We start from the raw sequence: 21,159 nt of genomic DNA, 5'->3' as shown, positions 1-21,159 counted from the left end.
TAAGAAGATATACACATGGCCGAAAAGTACACGAAAAGGAGCTCAACCTCATTAGACATCAGGGAAATGCAGATCAAAACCACAATGAGGCTGACATTGCTTATGCCAGTGCAGTCAAGATGGAGGAGTATGCATGACAGCCTTGTCCCTGGCAAATTGAGGGTGACTGTGGTGAAGCCTTCATGATGGTTCTCATAGGTGGTGGTATCTTTCAAGCTATCACAGGTTTTCGCAGTTCTCTGGTGGGAATAAACCACAGACTATGAGGGAGTTTGGCAGCTATTAAAACCAGGCCTCCACAGTTGGGAGGTAGCTTTGCAGTTTGGGGAGATCTCTTTTCTATGATTGACTGCAGGATGTTTCAAGTCAAGGGAAAGAGGATATTTGGAACTTCACTACAAGTGGTGCCTTAACAGGAGCCACACTGGCAGCAAGAAATGAACCAGTGGCCACGGTGGAGTCAGCCGTGATGGGTGGTATTCTCCTAGTTTTAATAGAAGGAGCTGATAGCTAGCTGACAAGATTTGCCTCTGCGCAGTTCCCCAGTGGTCCTCAGTTTGCTGAAGACCCCTCCCAGTTGCCTTCGATTCAGTTACCATCCTCACCTTTTGGAGACTATTTGACAATATCAGTAGGACTGGTGCTTCAGAGTTTCTTCAGCAAAATAAGCTGTATTTCAAAGAGGATTTTGAAAGAACAAGTTACAGTCTGTTTTTTAAACCATAGCTGGGACAGCTATGGCCAAATAGTCTATAAAGGGACATTTAGCACTTTTTTCATATTTAAAGGAGTATGGAGGGTATTTAAAAGATAATACATTTATTTATTCACACTTGGATCATATTTGTGATCAAAGTAAATGTCTGATATCATAAAAAGGAAATCTAATAAGTGCTTAGAAAACAAAGGACCAAAGGTCCAATAACAGAGGAACATAACTATCATTTCCTTGGGGACTCCCCTGGAAAAAAACAAACAAACCCACAATAAGATACCATTTTATATCCACTAGAATGGCTACTATCAAAAAAAATAAATTACAAGTGTTAAAGAGGATGTGGAGAAATAGAAACACTTATTCATTGTTGGTGGGAATGTAAAATGGTGCAGCTGCTGTGGAAGACAGTGTGTCAGTTCCTCAGAAAGTTAAGTATAAAATTACCTATGACTTCACAATGCCACTTCTAGGTATATATCCAAAAGAGTTGACAGCAGGACCTCAAAGAGATATTTAACATTTATGTTCATAGTGGCATTATTCCAATTGCCAAAAGATGATACATATCAATTGATGAATGGATAAACAAAATGTGGCGTATATACACAATGGAATATTATTCAGCCATAGAAAGGAATGGAGTTCTGATTTAAGTGACAACATGGCTGAACCTGGAAGACATTTCTCTATTAGAGGGAAAAAAATACAGTAGCCAAAAGGGAGAACTCAATGAATAATTTTAAGAGCAAAGGAGACATAAATGAAGAGAAAACTAGTAAATTAGATGATAGGCCAAATATATATATATATATCCAGAAAGAAACACAAAGAGACAAAGGGTTGGAAATTATGAAGAAAATATAGATGTAACATTCTTTAGTAATGGTTATGATGGAGAGAAAGGGTAGAACACATGAACCATTAATTCAAGAAATATGACTGCTAAAGGAAGGAAAAATATGTTTGGAGATCATTTGAAATATGACCTTTCCAAAAACAATGAAAGGCTTATTGTTCAAAAAACCTTCTTAACCCAAGCAAAATAAATAATAAGGAATGTATATCTAGACACATCTTACTACAACATCTGAAAACCAAGGAAAATGAAACAATATTAAAAGCATTCGGAGAAAAAAGATGAAGTAAGCTGATAGTCTACTTCTCATTAGAAAGAAAGCCATGAAAGCCATAAAATAATGGAATAATATATTCAATGAGTTGAAATAGCATAATGTAGGATTCTATACCATGCAAATATATCTTTAAAGAATGATGGTAAAATACACATTTTTGACTAAATGAAAACAGAGAAGTTGTCACTAGGAGTTCTGCACAAAAAGGAAAACTAAAGCGTGTTCTTCAAGCAGAAGGAAAATCATCCCAGCTGGAAGGTTGAAGATAAATGAAGGATAAATATGTGCATAAATAATTTTGACTGCATAAAACAACAAAAATATTAAAAAGTAATAATTTAAACAGCGCTAAACTATTCACACAAAACTGATGTAGCTATATTAATATCAGATAAAGAAGATATTGAGGCAGAAAGCACTACCAGAGAAAAAAAGGGCCATTTCGTAAAATTGAAAGTTTAATTCATTGGGAAGACATAGTAAATCACAATTTGAATAAACCTAATATCATGGCCTCTACCTGTATTAAGCAAAATTTAACAGAACTGTAAGGAGAAATAGATAAATGCACAATAATGCTGGGAGATTTTAACAACCTTTATCAGGAACTGATAGCACAAGCAGGAAAAAAAACAGCAGCAAAATAATGGAAGACTTGAGATACATAATTAAAGATATTACATCCAACAACTACAGAATGCATATTGATTTCAAACACATGCAGAATGTTTACTAAAAGTGATTATACACTGTCATAAAGTAAGTCTCAGGCAGTTCAAACAGTTGAAATCATACAAAGTGTATTCTCTGATAAAAATGCGATGAAGCTATAAATCAAGGCATTTCCAATATGTTTTGAAATTAAGAAATAGAGTTGTAAATAACCTATTAATCAAAGAAAGTATCAGAAAATATTTTGAACCAAAAAATGACAAAAAAGGTAAGAAGATGGAAATAACAGAAATTAATGAAATAAAAAATAGGCATGTGTCTTCTGATTCTAGATAAGATGTAGAGGTACCTAGCTGTAAGCCAACCTCTCACTGCAATGATTATTGAACATAAATTGTCAAAGACATTGGGGAGCTGTGGGTGCAAAGTGGATTAGATGAACTAAAATTGTAGAAAGGAAAAATCCTTCCTAAATTAGCTGAGATTACTGGTCATTTTCTTTCCATGGGGCATTGGCCAGTTCTGGGCACAAGCTGAGAATCAGGCTCACCAAAGGCAAAAAGACTTTCTTTCCAAGGGAAAACAGAAACCAGCAGAACTTTTCAAGTCTGCAAGTGCTGGCATGATGGATTGGAATATAGAGAAGTCCAAATATAAGGCTACTTTTCTCCATAGAATATAAACCTTAGCTTTGAGTAGATGCCATTTTTCTGCTTGAGAAATGTTTGAATCTTTTGTGTTATTGAACCAGTAGTGTCAGTGGTGAGTGTCACTTGCTCTTGCAGACTTAAACATTGTGACAGCCATGAATTTTTTGCCAGAAATAGACGATAAATATCCTGAAACCCTATTTCACTGAAGTACAGTAACTTAGTTTTAGAGTGATTTTTCTTTTTATTCCTGAACAAAGATCGACACTTTTCTAAATGAGAAAACTACTTTCAACCGCTGTTAAAGAATACGGAATGACTTTGGAAATGAGCTTTGCTGCAGATTTTGTTTCTTAATGAATCCAGTCTAACAAAACAGAGCTTATATACAGAGCTTATGCTGTAGTAGAGTAATTTCAATGATAACTAACATAGTTTGAATCACAGGTAATGTTAAAATGCTTTATATACACCCCATGCTGTAAAAATTTAAAACAAAAGGTAAAACCATTACCTCACCTATTTGGTTTTGCCTCTTAGCCCACAAAGCCTAAAATATTTACTTTCTGACCTTTTCCCTGCTCAACAGCAATGAAAACAAATTAAATAGAACTAAATGCAATGTAGATGAATCTCACAAATATAGTGGTGCCAAATCTAAAACTTTCTATAGTATGAACTATATATATAAAATTCAAAACTATGCAGCACTAAAGTATGGTGTTTAGGGATGTGCAGTTAGGAGGTAAAAGTAAATGAAAGGAAATGATTACCATAAAAATAAGAATAGCTATTACATTTAATGAGAGAGAATGGGCTGTTATTGGGAAGGGGTGAATAAGAGCTTATGGGAAACGTGGCAATGTTCTATTTCATAATTTGGTTGCTATTATACAGATAAATGGTTTATATTAATTCATTAAGCTGCACATTTGTTTTATGTATTTTCATATATATGTCATATTTCACAATTAAAAGTTAGAAGTATGTATGTATATATACAAACACATATACATATGCATTATGCCTGCAATCTACGCAGAATATTTCTGGAAAGGTAAAAATTGGTTAAGTAGTGGTTGCTAGGCACAGAAACCAAAGGACTGGTGGTCAAACTGAGGAAAAAGAGACTTACTTTTTCCTTATGATGTTTGTAGCCTTTTCTAGTTTGAATTTTTTGCAATGTATATAAAAGTTTTCAATTATGAACCAGTTAATGTAGTTTTTAAAAAGTGCTAGAGGGAAACGGACTTGGCCCAGTGGTTAGGGCGTCCATCTACCACATGGGAGGTCTGCGGTTCAAACCCCAGGCCTCCTTGACCCGTGTGGAGCTGGCCCGTGCGCAGTGCAGGTGCGCACAAGGAGTGCCGTGCCACGCAGGGGTGTCCCCTGCGTAGGGGAGCCCCACGCGCAATGAGTGCGCCTGTAAGGAGAGCCGACCAGCGCGAAAGAAAGAGCAAAGAGCAGCCTGCCCAGGAATGGAGCCGCCCACACTTCCTGTGCTGCTGACAACAGAAGCGGACAAAGAAACAAGACGCAGCAAATAGACACAGAGAACAGACAACCGGGGGAGAGGGGAGAATTAAACAAATAAATAAATCTTAAAAAAAAAAAAAAGTGCTAGAATTTGTAAACTGAGACTGTGAGGTAAACAACTTTTTGATCATAGGCTAGGATGTGTCTAAGGATATCTAACTTCTAAGCTAGGACTCTATGTCATTTTATCACACTACTTTTGGATTTATTGATCTAGTAATAAATGTTTCTAAAAGAACCTATAATTATAAACATTTGTGTTGTTTTTTACAGATTATGATTTTTTTAAAGAGAAGATGTACAAATCATAAAGAATTCCAGTAGTCTCTGCTTCTCCCAAGATGTGCAGCCCTCAGGGGCTTGCCAATTTGTGATTTATGAGGAAAGTGATTTATTTTCCTTATGCTATCAATAATTTGTAATGATTTTCAGTAATAATAATCAAATGAAGGAGTTTTGTTCTCTTTGGTGTTTTCTAGATTCTGTATGTCAAGAGAAAGTTTTCTTATATATCATTTCAACATTTTGTTAACTTGAGGATATGAGGATATGCTGACTTGTTGAGTCAAAGAAAAAGAAAGTTACAGAATATTTCTTAAGTACTTTTACATTGTTTTTTATAGTGCATTGGCATTATCTACTAACATTGAAAATATGCATGCCTCATGTCCCAGGATTTCATCTCCTAGATATATACCCAACAGAAATGCATTGGGACTTTATTGCATGAGTCTGTGCAGCCAACAGGCATGACAAGAATGTTCACAGTACTATTCATGATAGCCTTTCAACTGGAAACCCCAAATTAAATCTCCTTTGGAATGGAAAAATGAACTGTGATATAGTCATACAATGTCACATCAGCCAACCATTTGGCTTTAGATCTAAGAGGGACATTCAAGCAATCATAGAGACCCGGTGCTGTTCAAGGACACTCTGCCGTCATCAAGGACACTCAGACGTCATCAACGCTGAATGGATCCCTTCTCATTCAGACATTTGGTAAATAGAAAAGACAATACATGATCAGAAGCAACAATGACAAAATCAACATGGGGCCCATGTAAATAATTTACAAAGGAAAATATATTACTCTGAAAACAGAGAATATAAAAGTGATATTAAAAAATATTTTACTGTAGGAAACAAAAGTTTCAGAAAATATTTGGTGGATATTTTTAATAGGAAGCAAAAAGAAAGGGTCATGGCTAAAAAGAAAAGGTGGCTAAGATTTTAAAAATTACATAAGGATGAAACTCCAATGACAAAATAGTGAGTGTTTACTTGAATGCTGTTAAAAGAACAGAAATATAACAACAGAGAATGAATTGGTGATGTGGGTGACAGATTTAAATCATCCCATATACAGAGAAAATGGGCCAAGATGAATATAAAAGCTCTAGATGACTAATCTTGAAAGCAATAAGAATTCTGAAGAATAAACCAGACTAAATGAAATAGAAACAATAATGAAAGTTACATTAAAAGATTTTTCTGAGCTGAAAATATATCTGCTCACATAAACTTGAAAAGGTTTACCATTTCCTAGGAAAGCTAGGATTGGGACAACTTTATTTCCCTGAGGACCACTGACAGAAAAGTATTGCACCAGTAAAGAGACAATTAAAATTTGATTTTGCTCCTTAAAAAATCATAATCTGAACTAGGTCCAGGTTATATAATTTACTTAAAAATTTTTTTAATTAGAGAAGTTGTAGGTTTACAAAAACAAATCATATAGAAAATACAAAGTTCTGATATTAACCACCCTATTAGTGACACTTTGAGTTTGTGTGTACCTTTACTAGAATGGATAAAACAATATAATTATAATTGTAGTATTAATTATAGTCCATAGTTTACATTAAGTTTCATTGGTTTTGTCATACAGTCCTGTATTTTTAAAAATATTTTATTCTAGTAACATACAAACAGTCTAAAATTTCCCCTTTTACCACATTCAAATATAATTCAGTAGTGTTAATTACATTCTCAATGTTGTGCTATAATCATCAGCATCCATCACCGAAGTTTTCCATCACCCCAAACAGAAATTCTGTACAAATTAAGCACTAACTCTCCATTCCCTATCCCCACCCTGACCCCTGGTAACCTTTATACTAGTTTCTGTGTTCTGTGAATTTCCTTATCCTCATGATTTCATAATGGTGAGAGCATACAATATTTGCCCTTTTGTGTCTGGATTATTTCACTCAAAATGATGTCTTCAAGGTCCATGTTGTCACAAGTTTCAGACCTTCATTCCTTTTTATGGCTGAATGGTAGTCTGTTGTATATACATATATATACCACATTTTGTTTAACCATTCTTCTGTTGATGAGTGCTTGGAATGCTTCCATCTTTTGGCAGTGTTATCTCCCATTGAGTAGGTTGTCTTTTCACTTTCACAATAAAGTCCTTTAATGCACAAATGGTTTTAATTTTGATAATATCCCATTTATCTTTTCTTTTCTTGTTCATGCTTCTGGTGTAAGGTTTAGGATTCTTTGGCTAACACAAGATCCTAAAGACGCTTCTCTACGTTTTCTTCTGGGGGTTTTATGGATTTTGTTCCTATATTTATATCTTTCATCTATTTTGAGTTAATTTTTATATTTGGTGAAAGGTAGGGGTCCACCTTCATTCTTTTATATGGATGCCAGTTTTCCAGCACCATTTGTTGAAGAGAATATTCTTTCCCCATTGAGTGGATTTGGCATCCTTTTAAAAAATCAATTGGCAATAGATGTGAAGGTTTGTTTGTGAACTCTCGATTTGATTCCATTGGTCTGTATATCTGTTCCATTGTCAGAACCATGCTGCTGTTTTTGCTGTCTGTGTCCATTCACTGTGTGATCTTCTGTATCTATTTCTCTTTTCTGTCTTCTCTTCTCATTTTTTCTCCTCTAGGATTTGCCAGGATTTGATCCTGGGGACCTCTTATGTGGAGAGAGGTTCCCTGTCAGCTGCACTACCTCAGTTCGTGTTTTCTGCTGCCCTTCATCTTGACTGTCCCCTTCGTCTCTCTTTTGTTGCGTCACCATCTTGCCGCATGACTTACTTGCACAGGTACTGGCTCACCACACTGGCACTCACACAGACACTTCGCTCACCATGCAGCACTGGCTCGCCACACAGGCACACTTTCTCTTCTTTTTCACCAGGAGACCCCCAAGGATTGAACCCAGGTCCTCCCATATGGTAGGCAGAAACCCTATCACTTCAGACAGATGCTGTTTTGATTACTATAAGTTTTTGTAATGGTTTTAAATTGGGGCGTTTGAGTCATACAATTTTATTATTCTTTTCCTGTGGGGTTTTAGATATTTGGGGCCCCTTACCCTTCCATGTAAATTTGAAGATTAACTTTTCCATTTTTGCAAAGAAGGCTTTTGGAATTTTTGTTAGGATTGCACTAAATCTGTAACTTGCTTAGGGTAGAATGAATGTCATAACAATATTTAGTCTTAACAATCCATGAACATGATATATGCTGCTATTTATTTAGGTATCCTTTACTTAAAGCAATGTTTTGTAGTTTTCTGTGTACATATCCTTTAATCTTTGGTTAGATTTATACCTAGATATTTTATTTTTTTAGTTGCTATTGTGAATGGAATTTTTTCTTGATTTCTTCTTCTGATGGTTCATTGCTTGTGTATAGAAACATTAGTGATTTTTAGGTGTTGATCTTGTACCCCACCACTTTGCTGAATTCATTTATTAGCTCTAGGACTTTTGTTGTGGATTTATCAGGATTTTCTCCATACAGGATCATATCATCTGAAAATGAGAAAGTTTTACATTTTCTTTTCCAATTTGGATGCCTTTTATTTTTTTATTACACTTTTTAAAATTGAAGGTAATAGATCACACAGAATGTTCCTTTAAAAAACATGAGTTTCCCATATAACCCACTTCCCACCCCCCACCCCCATCATTTTTGTAAATTGTATTTTTTATGATATTTACATCACAAAAAATGTTCATTTAAAAACATGAGGTTCCCATTTAACCCACCCCCACCCCCCTTTTATTTCTTTTTCTTGCCTAATTGCTCTGGCAAGAACTTGCAATACAGTGTTGAACAAAAGTGGTAACAGTGAGCATCCTTGTCTTGTTCCTAATCTTAGAGGAATAAGTCATTCACCATTAAGTAAGTGCTAGCTGTGGGCTTTTCATATATGGCCTTTATCATGTTGAGGAAGTTTCCTTCTATTCCTAGTGTTGTAAGTGTTTTTATTAAGAAAGGGTGATGTATTTTGTCAACTGCCTTTTCTGTGTTGATTGAGATGATCATGTGTTTTTTTCCCTTCATTCTGTTAATGTGGTGTCTTACATAATTCATTTTCTTATGTTAAACCAACCTTGCATATCGGGGATAAATACCACTTGATCATAGTGTATAGTTCTTTTAATATGCTGTTGGATTTGGTTTGCTAGTATTTTGTTGAGGACTTTTGCATCTACCTGCATAAGAAATATTGGTGTGTAATTTTCTTTTCTTGTGGTATCTTTATCCAGCTTGGTATGAGGGTAATGTTGGTATCACCAACATTAAGAGGAGGGAGTGTTCCCTCCTCTTCAATTTTTTGAAAGAGTTTGAGCAAAATTGAAGTTAAGTCTCCTTGGAGTGTTTGGTAGAATTCCCCTGTGAAGCCATTTGGTCCTGGGCTTTTCTTTGTTGGGAGGCTTTTGGTTTCTGATTCAATTTCTTTATCAGTAATTGATTTGTTCTATTTCTTATTGAGTCAATGTAAGTAGTTTGTGTGCTTCTAAGAATCTGTTCATTTCATCTATGTTATCTAACTTATTGGCATAATTGTTTATAGTATCCTCTTATAGGACTTTTTATTTCAGCAGGGTCAATATTAATGTTCCCCTTTCATTTCTGATTTTCACTATTTGTATTCTCTTTTTTTTTCATTGTCAGCTCAAGATGTGACAATTTTATCAATCTTTTCAAAGTACCAACTTTTGCTTTTGTTGATTCTCTTTATTGTTTGTTTTCTATTTCATTTATTTCCACTCTAATCTTTGTTATTTCTTTCCTTCTTGCTTTGGTTTCATTTGCTTTTCTTTTTCTACTTCTTCTTGTTAACAAAATCATAGATTTATTATTACATTTTATCCATTGCATTTTAGAAGCTATTAGAAGTAAAAAGTGAGTTACAAACCAAAAAAGTACAATACAATAGTACTGATATTTATAATTATCCATATGGTTTCCTTTACTGGAGACCTTTAAGAGACCTTTATTCTTCATGCCACTTAGATCCACTGCCTCATATTCTTTCCTTTCATTCTGAAGAACTCCCCTTAGCATTGCTTATATGGAAGGTCTAGTGGTGATGAACTCCTTAGCTTTTGTTTCTCTGGGAATGTCTTAATCTCTCCCTCATTTTTTGAAAAGCAGTTTCACTGATATAAAATTCTTGGTTGGTAATTGTTCCTTTAGCACTTTAAGTATTTCATCCCACTGCCTTCTTGCCTCCAGTGTTTCTTATGAGAAATTGGCAATTAATCTTATTTGCACTCCCTTGCACAAAGCATACTTGTTTTCTCTTACAACTTTCAGAACTCTCTCCTTCTCCTTTCATTTGGCAGTTTGACTACTTGTGTCTGGGTGTGGTTATCTTTCAATTTATTCTGCTTGGGATTTATTGGGATTCTTGAATGTGCCTTTTCATGTCTTTTTGTTAAATTTGGATCATTTTCTGCCATAATTTCTTTGAATATTCATTCTGCACCTTTTTTTTTTTCCCTCTCTTGCCCTTCTAGGATTTCTGTAATGAGTTCATGAGTATGCTAGATGTTATTTCACAGGTCGCTTAGTCTCTGTCCACTTTTGTTCATTTTATTTATTTTTTCCTGCTTCTCAGCCTGAATTATTTCTGTTGCCTTGCCTTTGAATTCACTGATTTTTCTGCCAGCTCCTATCTGCTGTTGAGTCCCTCTAGGGATTTTTCACTTAAGTTATTCTGGTCTTCAACGCTAGTATTTGTTTGGTTCCTTTTTAATATTTCCATCTCTAACTGAAATTCTCATATTGGTTATTCATTCTTTTCATAATGTTTTTGGGTTCTTCTCTGTGTTTTCCTTTATCTCCTATAACATATTGAGGATCATTTGTTTAAAGTTTTTGTCACATATGTCCAAAGTCTGGTCTTCTTCATTGATGGTTTCTGGATTTTTTCCTTATTCCTTTGGATGGATCATCATTTCCTATTTATTTGCTTATCTTGTAATCTTTTGTTGCACACTCTACATTTTAATATTTTAAGTGTTACTTCTGAGATTTTAGCTCTGAACTCTCTGAACCTTAAGTTTGTATCCAGCTAGTGATATAACAGAGATTCCCTTGAGTGCCAGGAGCTAATAAAAACCGAAGTAACCAACATATAAAACACTTCTCACACTCTTGCAAATCAGCTCTTTGAAGTCAGAGTTTAGTCATTCTATTAAGAAGATCAGCCTGAGGTGCTGGGTCCTCTCCATCTTTTCTAAGCTTGTGTCTTGTCCTGGGCTTGCACTTGCCCATGGCCTTGGCATTTTCCTGGTTTACAGGAATTCAAATGTCCCCTCTACTCCCTATGAAATAGATTTTCTTCCCCTTCAAAGTGCTCTATTATATGCCTTAAAGCAGGTAATCCTTTGCCCCAGGCTGATTTGACTTAAAGGTTTCTTATACTGTTTTGGCTGTCCACAAATTACTTCTCCAGACAGGGCAAATTCTGAGAGACTGAGACAGAGATGAGTCTCTTGGTTCAGTCTTTCGGGTTACCACCTGATAGATTGGCACAGATACATAGGCACTCGAGTATATGTATCAGTACTCTGCTCCTTCTGGAACAGGGCAAAATACCCACAATGGGAGTAGAAGCTAGCTCTATACCATGTCAAGCATAGGCAGGGGAGGCTAGGCCATCACAAGCTTCTCCTATCATTTTTAAGCTGCATTTTCTTCATTCAGCACTTGCTCATTTACTGCAACCCTTTATCTATTTTCAGGAGTTTTGAGGAAGATGGTCCTACCAGTTTTTGCTAGTTATTCAAAGATTCTGTGGCAGGAATGGCACCCTGGAGCATCTTACATGGCCATCTTGGTTGACTGGAAGCACTTTATTATTTCACCTTTGAAAAAACCAGCAACAAAAATGAAAAAAAAAAAAAGCAAATTGAAGATAATGGGATTGAAGGTAGAAGGGGCATACTATCCAGCAGGAAATTTCAAACAGTAAAGGATCAAATAGTAACAGCTTTGTAGGCCAGACAGTCTCTGTCATAAGTATTCAACTTTGCACTTGTCGCCTGTAAGCATCATATGTAAATGAATGAGTCGGCGATGTTCCAATAAAATACATACAAAAACTGGCAGCAAGTCAGATCTGGTCTGCAGGCTATAGTTTGCCTACTGTTCCTATATAGCAAATAAAATAAAGTTAAATATAAGACCTACTGTGGAAAGGGATTTAAAGGAACTTTTAATAAGGGAATATATAATGAAACTTAACATAGAACATTGTCTACAAAATCTTTTATCCTTATGTTGTCTTCTAAAGCTAAGATTTATGTTTAAACATAAACCAAAAGGAAAATATAAGGGGTTATATGCTTCTCATTAATGAATGAAAGGAAGTTTACCAGGAGAGAAAACCTTTTACCATCTTAAGTTAAACCACTCCAACTCTTTTATAACCTTTCCCCTTGAAAATAAAATACGTACGGTGATGAAAAAAGTCATATTCAAAGCCATAAGATCATGGCAACTGTATCCATGTAGTATATTGGGCCTAAATTAGTACAACTAATAGCAATGTAAAATCACAGTGAACTGGTTTATGGATGCATAATTAGATAAAGTGAATCTTTTTGCCTTTTAACAAAGGCATTATCTCTCTTCAAAATGCTTAAGAATAGGCAAAGTAAAATCTAAGGGAAAAATATGCAATGTGAGTAAAGGGACCGTTTTTGATGAGAACTGTGGGCAGAAAATTTTTGGAGATTCCAAATTCCTGAAGTACAGAGCTCCCAGACGATCTGTTTTAGGGTATGAAGGAATGGGATAAGGGGCCTTCCCTGCTAATCCTCACCCCCCTCCTCAATTCTTAGCCATGGTACCCACTCGAGGGTAGAGTTGTATCTACAAAGAAGACTTAGAGTACATATATGCAGCAAGCTGCATGGAGGGTCACAGTTCCAGCTACTAGTAGAATGGAGAATGCCAGGGAGTGCATTAGTGATAGAAGGTGGATGGCCTCCACCTGTGCTTACCACTTTTGGAACAAAAGTTAAGCTAGAAACCTAGCAATATGGTAGCATGGAGGTTAAGAAAGAGGCTCTGTAGCCAGATGGTCAGTATTGAAATCCCAGTCCAGTCCTTGTGTGTCCACAGATAAGGTACTTAATCTCACTAAAGGCTTAGCTTCCTCATTTCTGAAATGGTATAACTGCAGAATGTACCTCATGGGGTCAATGTGAGGATGTAATGAGGTAATTTATGTACAACAGCATCTGGCTTTAGGTAAGCACCCAATAAGTACCAACTAGCAATTCTTATTATCATCATAGGCTAGAGAGCAAAAAAGAGGCTGGTGGGGAATGTTTCCTGCTTTTAAGGCAAAGTAACTCCACCTACTGCTAAGGGGAAAGGGGCTCAGTGGATGTCAGTTTCTAACCCATCAGCTGAGTTTCTTCATGTCACCTGGGTAAGAGTAAGAAATGAAGACAACATGAATGTGCTGTCAACTCTACCCCCAGTTGGGAAGGCTAAGGAATTAAATGACCCATGTTCTATAGAAACTTGAAGTGTTGAGAATAAGGGCTCCCTCTCTACCATACATTTGAAACACCAGTGAACATCAATAAAAGAAAACTTAACTAAAATCAAAAAGGAGGTATCTTTTTATTCTAAGTGTTAGATATTAAGGAAACTGGAAACAAGGGTTACAGAGGTTCTCAACCATGGCTGCTTTTTAAAATCACCTGAATATTTTAAAAATTTGGTTCTTGTGCCTTATACCAGACCAATTAAGAAAAAAATCTTTGGAAGTGGGCCCTAGGCAAGGGTATTTTTTTCAAGCCTCCCAAGTGATTTTATGTGCATTCAATATTTGGAATTAGAAGTCTTTCCCATGTATACTTTCTATCCCAACCCATTTACCATTCAGAGAGAGTTATTCCAAAGACAAAAAAATTTCAAAAACACGTGGCGAGGAGGCATTGCTGTGGAGCACAATCCAGTCATAACACTTTGTACTTCCCCTGTCATAACACATAGCGCAATTGATTATAATGACCTATGTAATCATGTCTCTCACTTACTGACCTGTAAGTTCTGTGAGTGCCAGGCAGGAGCTGTGCCTCCACAGTTTACATTTTTTATTCTTGGTGCCTGGCATATTCTCTGGCATATGGTAATCTCACAAAAAATATTTGAGTGAATTTCTACATATTTAATGTTTGTAAAAGCAAACATTTCTGTAGTTTTGAAGAACTTTTATATCTTGTTTTTTTATGATATGGAATGATATTTCATAAACAAAATTCTAATTTATAACATTTATTTCTAGGAAATAAAGATTTAACTTTATGTGATTCAACTTGTGAATGTTACCAAGGAACCAAGTAAGAAGGGAAGAGGGACCTCCTGGACTACATCTTAAAAGGAATTTTCCCCATTTATCATTGTATAAAACACATCCAACAACTTAAGAAACCTCCAACAAAGGTTTTAGAGAAGATGCAGAAATGTTCTTCTGGTTATATTATTTTTAATAAAGGGTGAAACCATTATATTAAAATATAACTATGAAGTCAGCTTCCAATTATGGCAAAATGAAGAGGTAAGCTATTTACTTCCACCAAAAAAAAAAAGTATAAAATGGGACAAAATTGTCAAAAACACCCACTTTAGGGTACTAGAAATCTACCAGAGAGAGAAAAAAATTTCAAAAACTGTTAGAAATTCTAGTAAGAAAAGTCTACTCCTAGTCTACTCCCCACCCCAACCAGCTCTGTCAGCAAGAATGTTAGTTTTTCAGTATGGGCTTGCCCACAAAACCCAGCCACTTTGCTGCTATAAAGAGAAGACTTGATTTAGGTTGGTGAGGTGGAACGAAATTCCACCTGCTAAAAGTGGTGAACTCGGTTGGAAATAAAACAGGGAAATGCACAGCCTTTTTACCCTAAGGATAGGGTCCCAGTTTGAGTGAGCAGCAGACTAACCAGAAATTTAACGGGAATTTTCTGGAAATGAGAGAGCCATAGAAGGATTGCGATAAGTTCTTCACACATACCTGGCAGACGAAAAAACCCCTTGCCTGCCTGGGGGAGATCAGAGAAAGCTCACTAGAAAGTAAAAGTCAAGGGAGACCTGAGAACTGTCTACAATTTGGAATGATTTGCCACAATGCTTCCAAGACTTATTTGATCAGTACATAATAGAAGCCTTACAGGCTTGAGGTGTTGGGAACAACCTCTGCCCAAGTCATTGACACCACTAAGCTATGCAGCCAGAGGGGTGACCCCTAAGAACCTAGGCTAAAAATTAAAATATGAGTGAAAAAACTGAGCACAGACAGACCTAACAGCAGCTGTTCACCACAGGGGAGATAGGATCTGTACTTCAAGTCCAGGCAAGTTCCCCCAAAAAACAACAATTCTCAGAAAAATAAAATTATAGACAGAGTTACTACAATATAAATGTCCAGTTTTAAATTAAAAATTACGAGATATATAACCCATAATTGAGGGGAAGGAAAGCTGTCAATAGAAAATTTAAAATCAGCTACTAGAAATACATTAAAAGAAGTTTAAAAAAATCCAAATATTTTAAAATATGATGACAATGACTCAAAGAATAGTAAATCTCAATAGAGACATAGGAACTATTAAAAAGTTTTGGATATAGAAATTCTAAGTTGAAAGTCCAAGAACAAAAATGAGAAATTCACTAGGTGGGCTCAAAAGCAGATTTGAGGTGGTATGTAAAAGAATCAATGAACTTGAAGACAGATCAATAGAAATTATCCAGTCCAAACAACAGAGAGAAGATTGAAGAAAAATGGGTATTGCCTCAGAGACCTGTGATAATATCAAGCATACCAATATACATGTAATGGGAGTCCCAGAAGAAGGGAGCAAGAAAAAGGTTGGGAAAAATATTTGAAAAATTAGTGCTTGCAAACTTCCCATATATGATGAAAGCATTAATGTATAGATCCAAGAAGCTGCAAATAGGTTAAATTCGGAGAAAGCCACACCTAGTATATCATAGTCAAACTGTTGAAAGCTAAAGAGAAGACCTTAAAAGCAGCAAGAGAAAAATGACTCATCACATATAGGGGAACCATGTGACTAATGGCTGACTTTTTTCATCAGAAAAAAATGGAGGTGAGAAAGCATGCTGTATATCAAAGTACTATAAGAAAAAAAAGCATCAACCAAGAATTCTCTTTCACTGAAATTATCCTTTAAAAATGAAGATGAACCTCACATCTTATGGAAAAATTAACTTAAAATAGATAATGGACTTAAATTAAAAATTTTAAACTGTAAAACTTTTAGAATAGAAACTAGGACTAGGCAAAGAGTTCTTAGGCTTGAAAACAAAAGTATAATTCATAAAAGGAAAAATTGATAAATCAGGCTTCATCAAAATGTAAAATTTTTCCTTTGTGAAAGACCCTCTGAAGAGGATGAAAATACAAGCAACAGACTGGTTTAAAATATTTACAAGCCACAAAAGGCTCATATCAAAATATAGAAAGAACTCTCAAAACATGACAGTAAAACAGCAAGCAATCTAATTAGAAAATATGTGAAAAATATGAACAGGCATTTCACTAAAGAGGATATACAGATGGAAAATTAACACATGAAAAGATATTCAACATCATTTCCATTAGGGGTATGTAGATTAAAAAGATGAGATATCACCACATATCTTATTACAATGGCTAAAACAAAAACCTACTGACAATACCAGTGGTGGTGAGGATGCAGAAGAACTGGAAGATGTAAAATGTTACAGCCACTCTGGAAAATAGTTTGTCAAGTCCTTATAAAGTTATACTAACACCATTTGACTCAGCCATCCAATGTCCTTCCAACAAGTGAATGGATATACAAACAGGTGCATCCATATAATGGAATGCTACTTATTTAGCAATAAAAAGGAACAAACTTTTTATATGTGCAGTAATTTGGATGAATCTCAAAGGCATGCTGAGTGAACGAAGTCAGTCTCAAAAGTTTACATACTCTTAGTGCAGCCTGGGGTGTGGTACAGATGACTTGAACACAAGAAAATATTTCAGCAAGTTGCAAAATCAAGTTGGAGAAAACAATTATTCTTCCAAATTAATTTGCTTCAACTGTCATTCTTATTGGGAATGGACAATGGAATGTTCTCTAGCTTTATCATGATGAAAATCCTCCTTCTCTTTTGTATTTCCATGAACTAGCCAGTCACTTTGCCTTTTCGGAAATGACCACAAGTTCGGTGAAAGATGTGACTGACAATACCACCGTATTTGTGCGGATGCTGGATGAACTCTTGGACGGTTAAGACAACAAGCTGCTTCCTGGCCTCGGAGCGTGAATAACTCAGGTGAATACAGACATCGACACCACCAGCTTCAGCCAGATATCTGACACGGAAATGGAATACACCATAGATGTTTTTTTTCAACATCTCTGGTAAGATGCGAGGCTGTGGTTTGAAGGACCAATGCAGCGCCTCCCTCTCAACAACCTCCTTGCCAGTAAAATCTGGACTCCAGACACATTCTTCCACAATGGGAAGAAGTCCACCGCAAACAACAAGACCACACACAGCAAGCTGCTGCAGTGGAGGATGACGGCATGCTGTTCTATACTACGCGCTTGACTCTCTCTGCTAATGTCCAGTGTAACTTAAGACTTCCAATGGATGCCCATGCTTGCCCTCTGAAGTCTGGCAGCTCTGCATACTGGAATTCTGAGGCCTTCTATGTCTGCACCAGTGGGATCACCAAGTCTGTGGTGGTGGCAGAGGTCGGCTCCAGGCTGGACCAGTACCCAAGAGAGCCATATTTCGAGCAAACTGGTACCCAGGACAGGCTGAGCTCAAAGGGACTTGCCCTATTTGTCAATGACATTCAGGAAAATTTTGCATGTTTAATATGTACAAATAATTTTGCTTTGATTGTTTCTATATATATATAACCTAGATGTTTCAAAGATGTCACGTTGATAAAAAGAGCAAACTACTTTCTAGAAAAACAGGAGAAAATTACTCTGACACTCAGATGCTCAACATCTTACATTGACAGTTCATAAACAAGATAAGTATAATTTTAACTGTTTCAAGTGTTATCTAAAAATGTTTTATTATACTTCAAATGTCATTTCATACACATTTTCCCAGCAGATCAATATTTTTTTTTGTTTTTTAAATCAATTTTAATAATACATATTAATAAAGCATACAGTTTCTCCAAGTTGTACAATCAATGGTATTTGCTATAATCACATAGTTGTGCATTCTTCACTTCAGTCATTAGAGCACTTTCATTATTCTGATATTAATAATAAAAAACAAAGAAACAAAGAAGAAAATTGCTCACCTCTCAATCTCTCTATGCTTCCCCCACTGTACATAGCTATTATTTCTGGCTATCCTATCCAAACTATATAATCAATGGCTTTTAGTAAAATCTCAATTTTGTACATTCATCATCTTAAAAATTCTAGAACAGTTTCATTACTCCCAAAAGAAAGACTCCAAACCCATTAGAATTCCTTCCTCAGACCTACATAATGACTAATCTTTTCTCTTTATGAATTGGTTTGTGTTTACATTTTTAACCAATTCAATTTTTTTATTGAACTGTCTTTTTTTAAAAAAAGATACATAGATCACAAAAAAATGTTACATTAAAATATATAAGAGGTTCTCACATACCCCACCCCCATCCCCCCACTCCTCCCACTTCAACAACCTCTTTCATCATTGTGGTGCATTCATTTCATTTGGTGAATATATTTTAGAGCACTGCTGCACCGCATGGATTATAGTTTACATTGTAGTTTACACTCTCCCTCAGTCCATTCAGTGGGTTATAGCAGGATATATAATGTCCAGCATCTGTCCCTGCAATATCATTTAGGACAATTCCAAGTCCCAAAAATGTCCCCACATCTCATCTCCTCTTCCCTCTCCCTGCCCTCAGCAACTACCATGGCCAATTTCTCCACATCACTGCTACAGTTTCTTCCATTACTGGTCATAATAGTTCTATAGTAGAACACCAGTAAATTCACTCAAATCCATATTTTATTTCTCCAACCTGAAGGAAATGCTCAATGACTATTATCTGACCAAATATTGTAAGAAACAGAGATCACAAAGAGTTCATTTTTCATTAAAAAAAAAAAAACTGTGATCATTTGAGTACAAAATTAATCACCTTTGATAATTCTTACTGTTCTGACATTAGAGAAGTACTGCATGATCTCATATTAAGAAACGGAATATGGGAAGCGGACTTGGCCCAGTGGTTAGGGCTTCTGTCTACCACATGGGAGGTCCGCGGTTCAAACCCCAGGCCTCCTTGACCCGTGTGGAGCTGGCCCATGCACAGTGCTGATGTGCACAAGGAGTGTCATGCCACACAGGGGTGTCCCTGCGTAGTGGAGCCCCACGCGTAAGGAGTGTGCCCCGGAAGGAGAGCCGCTCAGCATGAAAGAAAGTGCAGCCTGCCCAGGAATGGTGCCGCACACACAAAGTTGATGCAGCAAGAAGACACAACAAAAAGAAACACAGATTCCCATGCTGCTGACAACAACAGAAGTGGACAAAAAAGAACATGCAGCAAATGGACAGAACAGACAACTGGGGTGGGCGGGGGAAGGGAAGAAAAATAAATAAAAATAAATCTTAAAAAAATAAAAATAAAAGAAACAGAATAGCAAAGATTTATGCAGAAGAATTTAATAACAGACACATATGGTATGTTAAACTATTTACCCAAGAAAAATTTGAAAATTTGAATCTAAAAATTAGTTTTGTGGAAAAAAAATTATTCCCCTCCCCCTCTAACTATAAGATGGCCAAAGAAGGAAAGGAACCATAAGACAGAACGTAGTTTTATGGCAATCCTGGCATTTAGCCTATGCATTCACTGCATCTGAAACTTGACCCGTTCTTGCTGCTACTGTGTATAGTGCTTCAGTGGTGAGAGATTGTTATTGGTTTATTTTCCATTTTATTTCCTTTTACTGTTTCATGATTGATTTATTGCTGTGTTAGCTTTTGTATATGAATCTTAAATTTTCATTAAATAATAAATGAAAAAAAAGCTTACATACTTTATGATTCCATGAATGATGATATTCTCAAAAAGGTAGAACTATACTGATAGAAAATAGTTCAATGGTTGCCAAGGTGTTATACATGGAGGGAGGGAGTATCTATAAAAGAAAAGCATAAGGGAGTTTTCTGGGGTGATGGAATTGTTTTGTATCTTGATTATGATGGTGGTTACATGAATTTATACATGCGTTCAAATTTACAGAAATGTACACCAAGTCAATTTTATTGTATGATTATTTAAAAATGAATTATTTTAAATGAAGATGAAAGACATTTTTAGACAAACAGAAGTTGAGGGAAATTGTCACTGGCAAAGTTGTAATGTAAGAAATGATAAAGCAAGTTTTTCAGGTTGAAGTGAAATGACACCAAATGGAAACTCAAATATATAGGAAAAAATAAAGATCACCAGAAGTAGTAAATATAATGGATAAATATAAAAGAGGATATAGATATATAATACATTTAGACTTAAATTATATGATAAAAGTAAAAAAGATGAAGAGGAAATTAATAGAATTTTGCTATTGAAAGTTTTGACATTGTGAAGTATTAATAATAAAATATTAACTCTAATTCTGACAAAGTTAAGGCTAGACATTCTAATCCCTAGCACAATCACTAAAAAAATAAATAATACAAAGGGGTATAGCTAAAAAGCCAATAGAAGAATTAAAATGGAATTCTAATACTAGGTTAATTAACCCAAAAAAAGGAGGGAAAGTAGAAACGGAAGACCAAAACCAGATGGAACAAATAGAAAATGAATAGCAACATATTAGACCTAAACACAACTAAACATACAACAATGTGACTTTCCAATAGCTAAGTTGTATTTTTAGGGTGTTTTCTCAGCTCATTTCAAAATAGAGCTGTGCCTATAGTAAGACTATGATTGTAGGCTAGAGTCATGATCATTACAGCCCTTCTTGTCTTTGGGTTCATGATACCACACAGTAGTAAACACTGGAGAAAAGTGATCCAGCAAGACCCCTGCAGAAACCTGAGAATCATTTCTCTGCCTCAGCAGTTTTATGACCACTCTTAGTTCCCTGTTTCTGCTGTCAATTATTCACCATTTTTATAAGGGA

At 35.7% G+C, this 21,159-nt stretch overlaps 1 protein-coding gene and 1 pseudogene across 3 annotated transcripts in view; both read left to right on the top strand.

Moving 5' to 3' along the window:
* Nucleotides 1–18,194, top strand: part of CFAP91 (cilia and flagella associated protein 91) — a 115,613-nt gene extending 97,419 nt beyond the window's left edge. Inside the window, exons 18-19 of one of the 3 annotated variants that reach the window (XR_009185547.1) lie at nucleotides 4,983–5,711; nucleotides 14,283–18,194. The gene's annotated coding sequence lies outside the window, so the exon portion shown is untranslated. Of the gene's footprint in view, nucleotides 1–4,982; nucleotides 11,120–14,282 lie in introns of those variants that run through there. The other 2 variants (XM_004480770.4, XM_023585296.2) reach the window with 2 other exon arrangements.
* LOC101434329 (mitochondrial import inner membrane translocase subunit Tim17-A pseudogene) lies at nucleotides 120–17,281 on the top strand (annotated as a pseudogene).
* Nucleotides 18,195–21,159: the final 2,965 nt, after the last annotated feature.

This window comes from Dasypus novemcinctus, chromosome 4 (genome assembly GCF_030445035.2).
Source record: "Dasypus novemcinctus isolate mDasNov1 chromosome 4, mDasNov1.1.hap2, whole genome shotgun sequence".
Classification (NCBI taxonomy): domain Eukaryota; kingdom Metazoa; phylum Chordata; class Mammalia; order Cingulata; family Dasypodidae; genus Dasypus; species Dasypus novemcinctus.
This window is presented reverse-complemented; position numbering and strand designations above follow the sequence as displayed.